The 12,848-nt window shown below is 33.8% G+C and overlaps 2 long non-coding RNA genes across 3 annotated transcripts; one reads left to right on the top strand and one right to left on the bottom strand.

Annotated features, from left to right (window-relative positions):
- Positions 1-1,292: 1,292 nt before the first annotated feature.
- LOC126887894 (uncharacterized) lies at positions 1,293-2,960 on the bottom strand. Of its 2 annotated transcripts, none has more exons than XR_007699271.1 (3): positions 2,809-2,960; positions 2,286-2,597; positions 1,293-1,545 (listed from the first exon to the last, which is right to left on the bottom strand). It is a non-coding gene; the product is annotated as an uncharacterized LOC126887894 (long non-coding RNA). The 2 variants fall into 2 exon arrangements; XR_007699272.1 differs by having other exon boundaries at positions 2,805-2,951.
- Positions 2,961-3,016: 56 nt separating this feature from the next.
- On the top strand, positions 3,017-9,681 carry LOC126887891 (uncharacterized). The gene is made up of 2 exons (XR_007699268.1): positions 3,017-3,623; positions 9,442-9,681. It is a non-coding gene; the product is annotated as an uncharacterized LOC126887891 (long non-coding RNA).
- The last annotated feature ends 3,167 nt before the right edge of the window (positions 9,682-12,848 follow it).

Here is a 12,848-nt window from a genome sequence, read left to right as displayed (position 1 = left end):
TTCAATAGGCATTTCATTCACAGTCATTTGTTTCGAGCTTCTGTCATGTGTCACATAATATTAATATATCTACGTCGTACGTTATTGGTATATACCAATGATACAAACCAAAGACGTATGACGTAGATACATTAATATTATGTGACTCATGACAGAAGCTCGAAACAAATGACAATCGATGAAAAGCCCTATTGGCGTCTGCATATCAGGATCCGGTAATACTATATTATTTATCTATGATCAGGATATTGCTGGGTGTACACAAGTAAACAACACTTTTTTGATTAAAAGGTTTATTTCATTAAATCAAAACTTACATGGATACAATTTAAATAAGATATTTTTTCTATTTAAGGCAATATAATATAAGATATATATTTTAGTATAACTCTCCTACATTAACAAGCTTTAACACATTCAGTGGCCATGAAGTATGGGTAGCATCACGAAGGTTTTACGGAAGGTACTGACGACACATAAGTTATGTGAGTAGTACTGTGTAACTAAATAAATGATTTAAGTATGTGGTACCAGCCAAGTGGTATATCTCATATTGCTCACTCATTACTTCTGGAGTGAACAATATGAGATGTAATATTATGAGATATACCTATTATATATTATGGTATAGAGTATAGCTCTCCATGAGTGCCAAGTTTTAAACTTAACTGATAACAACTAATGGATACCCTTTTATCCAAAATTTTATGAAAATTTTGAATGGTCATATTGGTATTAATTCCACAACCCCTTCCTATAACAATAGGCCCATTGTTGGATGTTACTGCAGTAGTTCTACTGGAAATACTTACTAAAATTGTATGTATCTGCATCACTTAGAAGTCTACCCAAAAAGCTATTAATACTCTCTAAACCATCATTAATACATCTTGTATATATAATAGGATTTTTTTCAGAATCAGATATTTTATTAAGATTTACTTACCATGCTCTATCTATGTGCCAGGCACTTAACAGTCTATTAGGAGCAATACCCATTACATTTGACGAGGCATTGTAAAAGGTGTCATATGAAAACATTTGACTATACATATAATACCAACACAGACATGTATTTAAAAAAATTGGTAAATTAAAGTAGGTATCTTTTCTATTTTAAAATAAGAAAGCAGTACAAAATCCATTCCCAAATTCATCTTTTACTAATACTGTCATAAGTTCAAAGTCATAGGAATTGAGCCCATGAGTTCCATCGATTGCGATAAAGGATTTGCCAAACTTAATTAACATTTCCTTTTGGCACAGTATTAAGGAAAATAAGACAAAAATCATAAATGTTAAATTCAGAATGAATATCCATTAGTATGCCCTGTTGTTTGTAAAATAATATTGGAAAAAATAAATAATCTGTAAGCATTCAACCCAAAAATAAACACTGGTTGCATCATCATTGTACATATACCCATCTTTCAAATCAATGCCATAAGAGAGGTTAATGTTTGTGATATCTCTTCTTGTAAGTAAATTAATTCTTTTTAATTTGCCTCCTATGCTATTATGCTATCCTGGACAGTCTGAAGTTTACTAAAAAAGTAAAATATAGGTATAGGAGAATCAAACACACTAGTTTGAAATTGTAAACTGTAGTAAATATTCATGAGTATAGGCGGGTTGACATTACCAGTGAATAACGAACGTGGCTCACGCTTACGTATTTTTCCCGTGCTATTGTTAGATATTTTATCTATTTTCAAACCCAAGCAGTACATTTGTATTTATGCAATGGCTCACGCTTACATATTTTGCCCGTGCTATTGTTAGATATTTTATTATCTATTTTCAAACCCAAGCAGTACATTTGTATTTATGCAATGCATAGATACAAATGTACTGCTCGAGTTTGAAAATAGATAATAAAATATCTAACAATAGCAGGGGCAAAATACGTAAGCGTGAGCCACATTCGTTATTCACTAGTAATGTCAACCTGCCTTAATATTTAAAAAGTGGTTTAGTGGTAACATTCTTGTTTTAAATTATATTGTGTATATCGACGGCGGAAAGGCAGGACCTCATAACTGAAAAAATTGTATAAAATGAGTTACTTAGGTTTTCGCTTTAGAATAAGTGTATCAGCACCTATTAAACAGCTTTTAGAGCTGGGAAAGCCTTTTGGAAGCCTTCCGGAAACTTTCCCAGCTGTAATCGCTAATAGCTGCCAATAAACTTATTCTAAAGCGAAAACTGAAGTAACTCATGTTATAAAAAATTTTCAGTTACGAAGTTTTGCCTTTCCGCCATCGATATGCAAATATTTTACTTACATTTTTGAAGAAAGTCTCAAAATAAACTTTGAAGAGATATTTATCTGATTTTGGTATTTATGTAAGTGCTCTATATCATCCTCATGCCCATAATGTGTTTTAAAACAGTTTCATTATTTTTAGATACTATTATTCGACTAGTACACCAAATAGACATTTTGCAGGATCCTTGGGATTTTAAAGCTCATTCTCTATCTTGTTTTGAAAAATAATTTTTTGAGGATCACATACATATACATTCATAATAAGATGTTTCATGTTCTTGTACTCTTGTTCTCTGTTCTCTTCCTGTGCCATCCATACAGTACAAATCTAAAAAAAACAACATAACAGGTGATTACATGGGCAGTTATACTACTTACAGCTTACTTTGTATCTAATCTATTATCTAGTTTATTAGTATTTAGATTACTCTATTAGTATCTACCTACATAAAACTATCTTTGAAATCTAAATTTTTGATATCAACATCAACCTTAATACTTAAAAAATAAATAATAATGTGGAAGTTACACGTACCTACCTAAAAGTTTTTGAATTGCAATTTTATCAACTGGAAAAGACTTCAACATAATGAGTTTTAAATTATGACAAAGCACAATATTTATTGTTTCAATTTACATGTAAATAAAATAATCTTAATCACTTGTAAAAGTAAGGTTAAGATTTTTGACTTGAGAAAACAGAACTGTCAAATTTAAAACCAAACTGCTATAAAATTTTAAAATTCCCGCTAAAAGGAATCTGGCAACAATTGCCGTCGTTTGCTGGACATTTAAGGTCTGTTCCTTTGTTTTTTAGTGTTACACTTTTGAGTGTAAGTGTAAGAAATTCTATGGACATTTGAGTGTAAAATGACAGCGGATGTGACAGCGGCTCATGACAGCGGACAGTATTAAACGAAAATTATCGGTGTGCCAATCAAGCAAAGGAACAAGGAACTTCCGAATATGGCCTAACTGGGGGCACATAACATAACCTAATCCTAATATTTACATTTGTAAAGAATATCCTGTTTGTTTTTATTGTCGATTGTGCAGCGAAATTGTGATAGCAAATCAAATATAAAGTAGTTTATCGCCTACAGAACTGAATTAGTCCATAGCAGTTATCAGTTTTTCTTTCTTGGGAAGCTTATACATGTAACTTTTATTGTTGTAAATTGTGGGAGTAGGGCAGACAGGGAAAAGTCTTATTTTGTACTGTTCCCAAGGCTCCCCATGCAATACATTTAAATGAATTATCCAAACAAAGCCGGGGACAATGGATAAAAGCCACAAGAAGAACAGATATAAGGGAACTAAAATTAAAATATGAAAAGTAAACATTTTATAAGTGGTAAGTTTAATGTAATTCAATTAATAAGGATTTTAAATGTCTACAATAATAATAAAAATGTGATAATTCAAGCTTAATTATTAGGAAAGCCAGCCATGTTTCACTTCCATGAAGCAGAGAAGGGAGGTATATAATATACTGTCCCTTTTGTCTTCTCATTAATTTCTCTTTTGCTAATGAAACCTGTAGTGAGGGAGTGATATAATCGTGATGTTTTAGCAATTCTGTTGTTCATTTTTTTTGCATTTTTTGTCTATTATAGTTTATAAATATTCAAAATCATTCATATGTTCTACTAAATTTCCGTCTAGGTTTATATGGATTTCTCTCGGTGTCTTGGAAATAAGTAAGGTTTTAGTCTTTGCTAATTTTATTTTCATTCCTTTTTCTGCAAGTTCTCTCGTCTATAAATTTAGGTTGCTTTGTAAAGATTTCTCTGAACTTGGTATCAATGCAATGTCATCTGCAGACACACATTTACTCAGAGTTATACTTTTTAATCAATGGTAACCTAAATCTAATTTTCGGGACTCTACTGCATTTTTTTTATTGGTTCATTCATATATATAATATAATGAATAGCAGTGAGCTTAAAACTCCACCTTGCCTTACTCCTTGTGTATTAGCAAATTTGTTTGATTCACAGTTTAATGCTCGCACAATGTTCCAGTACATAAATTTTACTTGCATCAATTAGTTCTCCTCCAACATCGAACAGTTCAAGCCCTTTCCAAATGTGATGTCCGGGTACCTTGTCAAAGGCTTTTTCCATTGTCTTATAGTAAAGATATGATCTTGGACACTGTGCCCGGTCGGAAACCTTTTTGTGCATCGTCTAGTTGATGTTCCACTTTCTTTCTCAGTCTCATCTCCAGTGTTCATTCATAAATCTTAGCCAGTACACTTAGCATGAAAATACCTCGATAATTTGAACATTACTTTTTTACCTCCCTTCTTTACCAGAAGAGCCATTACTGCTGTTGCCCAATCTTCTGGGATGCGTTTCTGTTTCCAAATTGTTATCAGTAATTTGTGTAAGTAGTGTAATGCAGATTCCCCCATATATTTCAACAATCGTGTTTTGATATTATCTATTCCTGCCACTTTACCATTTTTCATTTTTGCAATGGCTTCCGTTAATTCTTCCATTGTTATTTCATTACTCAACTCTTTGGAATATTTACTCCATCTATTAACTATATCTTGTGGTTGGGTAAGTGTTTCTCCATTTTATTTTTTTTTTATTTGCACGACAGTACTACCTGATTTACTTCTCATTTTTTCAGACCTTAATAGAACAATTTTTGGTTTGTCCTACTACTGTCTTGCTCCATCTTTTCTCCAAATCTCTCCCACTGTTCCAATTTAGCTTTTTTAACTTTTTCTTTCACAAGCTTCCTTGCTTATTAACTGTTATTTTCTAGATAAGCTCTCCATGGTACTTTCTTTTCTTTCACAGCTATTTTTATCTCTTCGCTCCACCAACTAGTCCTTTTTTTTTGACTACTTTTATTCAATAAAAATATTAAAATACTCTTGTGATAGTGAAGAGACAGTTTATGTTTCCTTTCAATCCAGAGGCGATACAGCTCCGTGAAGTTAGCCCGAAAAAGTCGGGAAAAAAAATGCGATTGATGCCATTCGTTTGTCCATTGATTGTCCACGTTTGTCCACCATTTTATTTCGTTAGTCCACCCATCAATTCTTTTTTATAAACAAAAATTTTTTTTCGGGCTAACTTCACAAATCCACAAATTTTCGAAAATTTAAAAAAACTCTTGCTATATTGTTTGTCCATCGTTTGTCCATGTTTGTCCACCACATAATTTTTTTGTCCACCCTCTGAAACAACCCCCTGTTAATTGTAATTATTTTTTTATTTCTTAATTCGGGCTAACTTCACGTTCTCTTAAATGGGCATTTAAACGTTAATTCGGGTGCAGAATCACAACTAAGCGTTTGTCGACCCCTTTACAGCGTTTGTCCAACCCCTTAAAGTGCGAAACAACCCCCCTGTTAATTGTAATTATTTTTTTATTTCTTAATTCAGGCTAACTTCACGTCCGTTTAAACGTGTATTTTAAAGTTAATTCGGGTGAAGAATCACAACTACCCGTTTGTCCACCCCTTCGCAGCGTTTGTCCAGCCCCTTAAAGTGCGAAACAACCCCCCTGTTAATTGTAATTATTTTTTTATTTCTTAATTCGGGCTAGCTCCACGTTCCCTTAAATGGGCATTTAAACGTTAATTCAGGTGCAGAACCACAACTACCCGTTTGTCCACCCCTTCGCAGCGTTTGTCCAACCCCTTAAAGTGCGAAACAACCCCCCTGTTAGTTGTAATTATTTTTTTATTTCTTAATTCGGGCCAGCTTTTAAATGCCCATTTAAGGGAACGTGAAGTTAGCCCGAATTAAGAAATAAAAAAATAATTACAATTAACAGGGGGGTTGTTTCGCACTTTAAGGAGTTGGACAAACGCTGCGAAGGGGTGGACAAACGGGTAGTTGTGATTCTGCACCAGAATTAACGTTTAAATGCCCATTTAAGAGAACGCGAAGCTAGCCCGGAATAAGAAATAAAAAAATAATTACAATTAACAGGGGGGTTGTTTCGCACTTTAAGTGGTTGGACAAACGCTGCGAAAGGGTGGACAAACGGGCAGTTGTGATTCCGCACCCGAATTAACGTTTGAATGCCCATTTAAGAGAACGTGAAGTTAGCCCGAATAAAGAAATGAAAAAATAATTACAATTAACGAGGGGGTTGTTACGCACTTTAAGTGGTTGGACAAACGCTGCGAAAGGGTGGACAAACGGGCAGTTGTGATTCTGCACCCGAATTAACGTTTAAATGCCCATTTAAGAGAACGTGAAGTTAGCCCGAATAAAGAAATGAAAAAATAATTACAATTAACGAGGGGGTTGTTACGCACTTTAAGTGGTTGGACAAACGCTGCGAAAGGGTGGACAAACGGGCAGTTGTGATTCTGCACCCGAATTAACGTTTAAATGCCCATTTAAGAGAACGTGAAGTTAGCCCGAATAAAGAAATAAAAAAATAATTACAATTAACTAGGGGGTTGTTTCGCACTTTGAGGGGCTGAACAAACGCTGCGAAGGGGTGGACAAACGGGCAGTTGTGATTCTGCACCCGAATTAACGTTTAAATGCCCATTTAAGAGAACGTGAAGTTAGCCCGAATAAAGAAATAAAAAAATAATTACAATTAACTAGGGGGTTGTTTCGCACTTTGAGGGGCTGGACAAACGCTGCGAAGGGGTGGAAAAACGGGTAGTTGTGATTCTGCACCCGAATTAACGTTTAAATGCCCATTTAGGGGAACGTGAACCTAGCCCGAATTAAGAAATAAAAAAATAATTACAATTAACAGGGGGGTTGTTTCGCACTTTAAGTGGTTGGACAAACGCTGCGAAAGGGTGGACAAACGGGCAGTTGTGATTCTGCACCCGAATTAACGTTTAAATGCCCATTTAGGGGAACGTGAACCTAGCCCGAATTAAGAAATAAAAAAATAATTACAATTAACAGGGGGGTTGTTTCGCACTTTAAGTGGTTGGACAAACGCTGCGAAAGGGTGGACAAACGGGCAGTTGTGATTCTGCATCCGAATTAACGTTTAAATGCACATTTAAGAGAACGTGAAGCTAGCCCGAATAAAGAAATAAAAAAATAATTACAATTAACGAGGGGGTTGTTTCGCACTTTAAGTGGTTGGACAAACGCTGCGAAAGGGTGGACAAACGGGCAGTTGTGATTCTGCACCCGAATTAGCGTTTAAATGCCCATTTAAGAGAACGTGAAGTTAGCCCGAATAAAGAAATAAAAAAATAATTACAATTAACTAGGGGGTTGTTTCGCACTTTAAGGGGCTGGACAAACGCTGCGATGAAGTAGACAAACGGGTAGTTGTGATTCTTCACCCGAATTAACGTTTAAATGCCCATTTAAGGGAACGTGAACCTAGCCCGAATTAAGAAATAAAAAAATAATTACAATTAACAGGGGGGTTGTTTCGCACTTTAAGTGGTTGGACAAACGCTGCGAAAGGGTGGACAAACGGGCAGTTGTGATTCTGCATCCGAATTAACGTTTAAATGCCCATTTAAGAGAACGTGAAGCTAGCCCGAATAAAGAAATAAAAAAATAATTACAATTAACGAGGGGGTTGTTTCGCACTTTAAGTGGTTGGACAAACGCTGCGAAAGGGTGGACAAACGGGCAGTTGTGATTCTGCACCCGAATTAGCGTTTAAATGTCCATTTAAGAGAACGTGAAGTTAGCCCGAATAAAGAAATAAAAAAATAATTACAATTAACTAGGGGGTTGTTTCGCACTTTAAGGGGCTGGACAAACGCTGCGATGAAGTGGACAAACGGGTAGTTGTGATTCTTGACCCGAATTAACTTTAAAATACACGTTTAAATGGACGTGAAGTTAGCCGGAATTAAGAAATAAAAAAATAATTACAATTAACAGGGGGGTTGTTTCGCACTTTAAGGGGTTGGACAAACGCTGCAAAGGGGTGAACAAACGCTTAGTTGTGATTCTGCACCCGAATTAACGTTTAAATGCCCATTTAAGAGAACGTGAAGTTAGCCCGAATAAAGAAATAAAAAAATAATTACAATTGACGAGGGGGTTTTTTCGCACTTTAAGGGGTTGGACAAACGCTGCGAAGGAGTGGACAAACGGGTAGTTGTGATTCTGCACCCGAATTAACGTTTAAATACATATTTAAGAGAACTTGAAGTTAGCCCGAATTAAGAATTAAAAAAAATAATTACAATTAACGAGGGGGTTGTTTCGCACTTTAACGGGCAGGACAAACGCTGCAAAGGGGTGGACAAACGGGTAGTTGTGATTCTGCACCCGAATTAACGTTTAAATGGCCATTTAAGAGAACGTGAAGTTAGCCCGAATTAAGAAATAAAAAAATAATTACAATTAACAGGGGGTTGTTTCAGAGGGTGGACAAAAAAAATTATGTGGTGGACAAACATGGACAAACAATATAGCAAGAGTTTTTTTAAATTTTCGAAAATTTGTGGATTTGTGAAGTTAGCCCGAAAAAAAATTTTTGTTTATAAAAAAGAATTGATGGGTGGACTAACGAAATAAAATGGTGGACAATCAATGGACAAACGAATGGCATCAATCGCATTTTTTTTCCCGACTTTTTCGGGCTAAGTTCACGGACCTAGGCGATACACAATCTCCAGACAGTTGTTTCTGCCTTACGGCGTCCCCAGTGGAGCTGCCTGCACACCTCTGAATCAAAACGAAATCAAAATGTCTATTTAAGTGGAATTTCAAAAATAGTTATCTACTATTAGGATGCTTCAGCGATATCTCTTAAAGAAAAGAGAAAAGTCCCAGATACAAAATTCACTATTAAAATAGTAAATAATTATTTAAATCTGAAACTTTTCTTATTGGAACCCCTTTCTGGTACATCCTTAATCTCTTTTTGACTTTTACAATTTCGGACTTTGAATTATCTTTCTGATCTTTTTTCTAGATTAATGAAAGCAGAATGTAACTGTATACTGCAGAGTCCTTTTCCCTTTCTTTATTCATCATCTCTTGTCTTATAAATTGTAAAAGTCAGAGATTAAGGATGTTACCAGAAAGAAGTTCCAATAAGAAAAGTATCAGATATAAATAATTATTTACTATTTTTATTTTAATAGTGAATTTTATATCTGGGACTTTTCTTTATTCTTGTGATACTTTCCACATTTTTATGATTTTTTTATGGTACACAATGTAGAATTTTTATTTATGTCTTTGTTTTAGGAACAACCACCAGATATTTAAAAGGTATAAAAAGAAGAAACTGCTGGAATTTCAAAACAAATGTGTTTGACTAGTAAAGATTTGGATAAATAACAGGAGTTACTTTGGGCTATAGCTACGTGCAGATTTATTTCCTTGTGGCTTCCTATGTTAATTCTTATTAATTATACACTTAAATATGTTTTTAGTCTCAGGAAGATTTTATATTTGATTATTTTTGAATAAACATTATTATTATTATTACCTTAATTTCCATTAAATAAATTTACTGTAGTCAATAAAGTAATCGTTTAATTGTTAATAAATTATCAAGTATGATTCCCAAATATTTTATTTGTTTGACACCTTCTATGGGCTGATTGTGAGATTATAGTTAAGGTACCAAAGGTATTATAAGGATAATAACACTTGAGGTCAATGGTGTATATACCGAGGGCCTTTGGCCTGAGGGATATAAGTTGACTGAAAGCGATATTATCGTTAATACCTGTGGTGCCTTCAACATTTAATGTCCGACTAAATTATTCTTTATAGGCAAAAAATTGAAGGAATTTTGAATTAATTAGTTTTCAAATAAGTACATTTACCAGCAATAGTTGTAACGTAATTGTGGTAACCATAGTTTTACTTGGGTTGTTATTTGTCAACTTGACAGTATTTAACTAGTTATTTAAATTTAATACCCTAGGGCGTAATTTTTCAAAATAATGCCCTAGAGCCTAGGGCATTATGTCATACTTAACTGACTTCGAAATCATGTCATTATTTATCAAACTGACTTCAAAATCATGTCATTATTTGTCAAATAATATACCAGTCGGACATTAATATTATTACAGTAGAACCTCGATTATCTGTCAGGGCACCGGACCAAGGGTATGACGGATAATCGAAAAGACGGTTAACAGAACATTAAAAAAAATAAAAATTCATAGTACAACTCTCAAATTTCATTTGTATGGTTTGTTTGACAATATAAGAGGGATTTATGTTCATACAATCGAATCAATTTAAAATATTCTGAAATTTGTGTTTTACTGCTGCTTCATATTTTGCGACGGCTGAATTTCTTAATCGGCATAAGGCATAAGATCATGCAATCTACTTTATTGGCTTCTTCTTGTTGAGAATACCACTCGATGAATTATTGCATATGCGATGCAGCTTCTCTAGATTATTTACGCAAATCTTTGTCAGTTACAATAGGTTCATCAGTATAGCTACAGTCAAGCTTCCTTGTGTCCAAGCATCAATATAGCTACTGTGTCAGCTTCCGAATAGGTTTGGTCCGCCTTTGTTGCCATTTTAATGAGTTCTTTATCTGTCAGCAATGGATAGCCGTTTGTGTCCTCATCACAAATCAAATTACCTTTTTTTTTATTTTTTTGCATTTAAATGATTGCTAATGTATAACTCAATACAACTTCTGTATGTACCCTGACGGTTAACAGAGGTGACGGTTAATGGAGAGACGGATAATCGAGGTTCCACTGTACATGATTTCGAAGTCAGTTATATTATAATGCCCTAGGGCGTTATTTTTCAATATTTTTTTTGAAAAATAATGCCCTAGCTAGGGTATTAAATTCAAATAACTAGTTAAATACTGTCGAGTTGACACAATTACGTTACAACTGTTGCTGGTAAATGTACTTATTTAAAAACTAATTAATTCAAAATTCCTTAAATTTTTTTGCCTATAAAGAATAATTTAGTCAGACATTAAATGTTGAAGGCACCACGGGTATTAAAGATAATATCGCTTTCAGTGAATGTTTATCCCTTTAGACCCTTTTAACCCTTAAGATTGTTATCTAAAAAAAATACCAAGAAACTTTACAGAATCAACGATACTGATCTGACTGTAATTAACACATTCATAGACACACTTTAGATGTAGACACATCTTATGGAGTAAGTGGCTTCATATGCAGTTGTGTCTGTGAATGTGTTAAGAGGTAAAGATTGACGAGCTCCTGTATAGGATAATGCTACTGTTTTATGTTAAAAAAAGGTAAATTAGAATCGGACCAGGTTTTTATCGTGAGTAGATCAGAAGGTATAGTAGCAATATTTGAGTTGCTCCAAGTAATACTGGTATCATCAGCAAAAAGAAAATTTTTTCCATCAATTTTTAAACTAGGGATGTCATTAATAAACGTAAGGAAAAGTAGACGACCTGATACTGAACCTTGTGGTTTGTAGAGGACCCCACATACAATATTTTGGAGACTAGAGTCTGTATTATTTGCTCTAACCAGTTGTTTCCAACTATCCAAGTAAGATTGAAACCAATTCAAAGAAATTCTTCGAATTCCATAGAAATTTAGTTATTTTTATCAAAATTTCATGATTTACACAATCAAAAGCTTTGGCATAGTCACAAAAAACAGTGGCAGTGTGAAGATTATTGCTCAGTGCTTGATAAACCTCATGTAGTACAGAAAACATGGCATCAGCAGTACATTTATTATTTAAAAAGCCGAACTTTTGTAATAAAATGTTGTTTTCAACAAGAAAGGACATAAGTCATGCTTTTATGAGTCTCTCAATAATTTTGGAGTACCGGTAGTAATGCAATAGGTATATACTTGCAGGAATTAGATTTTTCACCACCCTTATGAAGAGGAATAATGATAGCTGTCTTTAGGTACTCTGGAAATTTACCTTTCTCAAAAGAATCATTAATTGGCGAGATGAGGACACAAGGATCTACAGATCGAGCGAGTCTCGTAAATTGCACAGCTTCGAGCCACGCTTCACGCAACCATATTTGCGTACTTGTGTTTTGGGTTGTGTGGTCATGCTCTGGTCGATTGGAGTTATAATTTACCAAATTTAAATATAGTCGTTTCTACTGATTCATAATATGTATACTATAATATAATATATTGAAGTTTTTAAATATTGCTAATATTATTAAAGTTTTTAACATTGTATTTTAATATACTTTGTTTTATTAATAATAATATTACCTAAATATTGCACCTTGTTCAAAAAAAGTTCAAGATAAATACCGCGGTTTTTTCATATGAGAATGCAAAGAAAAAATATACAATTTGCAGAGTATGTAAATGCTTGTTTTTTGATAAAACAATACAAATTGTATGTAGGTAGGTAGAGTAGCAAAGCATTGAGTAGTTATAGCAAAAGTAGCTACGCCATCTGAGAGACAATAAGGATGAAATTAGTTTTATATTTTCTTTTCTCATGGAGCATGCATGATGGAGAGTTTTTTAAAATACGTAACAAAGCATGTTGTTTTGTTATCTATGTTGCAAATATGTTGTTTTTTTTTTCAAATTACAAAATATGTTGTTTTCAATACAAGTACCTAATTGTTGTTATTATTTAATGAGCATTTAGAATTTTGACTAACGCTCGATTTCATAATAAAGTTAAAGTGT

The sequence above is a fragment of the Diabrotica virgifera genome, chromosome 7, assembly GCF_917563875.1.
Source record: "Diabrotica virgifera virgifera chromosome 7, PGI_DIABVI_V3a".
Lineage (NCBI taxonomy): Eukaryota > Metazoa > Arthropoda > Insecta > Coleoptera > Chrysomelidae > Diabrotica > Diabrotica virgifera.
Note: the sequence above shows the minus strand (reverse complement) of the source record. Positions and strands in the feature narration are given on the sequence as shown.